The sequence below is a fragment of the Penaeus monodon genome, chromosome 19 (genome assembly GCF_015228065.2).
Source record: "Penaeus monodon isolate SGIC_2016 chromosome 19, NSTDA_Pmon_1, whole genome shotgun sequence".
NCBI classification, from domain to species: Eukaryota; Metazoa; Arthropoda; class Malacostraca; order Decapoda; family Penaeidae; genus Penaeus; species Penaeus monodon.
The window spans coordinates 46,752,884-46,753,492 of NC_051404.1; positions in this window are offsets into that span (position 1 = coordinate 46,752,884).

Consider the following 609-nt stretch of genomic DNA (forward strand, 5'->3'; position numbering starts at 1 on the left):
AGAAGAAGAGAAAGAAGAAAAGAGAAAGAAAAAATAATGTAAAAAGTCAAGGACACAAGACAAATAAACAAAACAAACGAAGAAAAAACGAAGAACAACTGGAGAGGAAGGAGCAGAAACTCAAGTAAAAAACGAAAGAGCTGGAAAGGGAATTGCGAAGCCAATCGAAAAGAGCCCATATCTAGGTGAAATTGCAAATGGCACTGAGTGGAGAACGAGAACGCGAAATCAAGAGTTAAATGCCGTGATCGAAAAATCTCTCTTCTTCCCTCCCCCCACCCTCACTCTGTGTCGCTATTTCGCGCACAGTAATAATTTGAGTTGATTTGTGATGATTTCCATCCGTCATGTTACCTCTTTGGACCTGCGCCCCCTAAGGATGGCCCGGGATGTCTTATCCCGCCACGACTATCGTGAGAAAAGGATCCCTTGCCCCTCGGCTGCGATCCTCCGACTCTGGCCGACGAAACTTGGCGAAGGAACCACACGACTTCGCGAACGGCCCCTTTCACCGAGGGGGCCCTGGCCGCGACCCACCTCGCGAGGAATGGCATCCCCTGCGCCTGCGACCTGGAGGAGATCCTTCGCCACGACCCGAGCCCCTCCCGC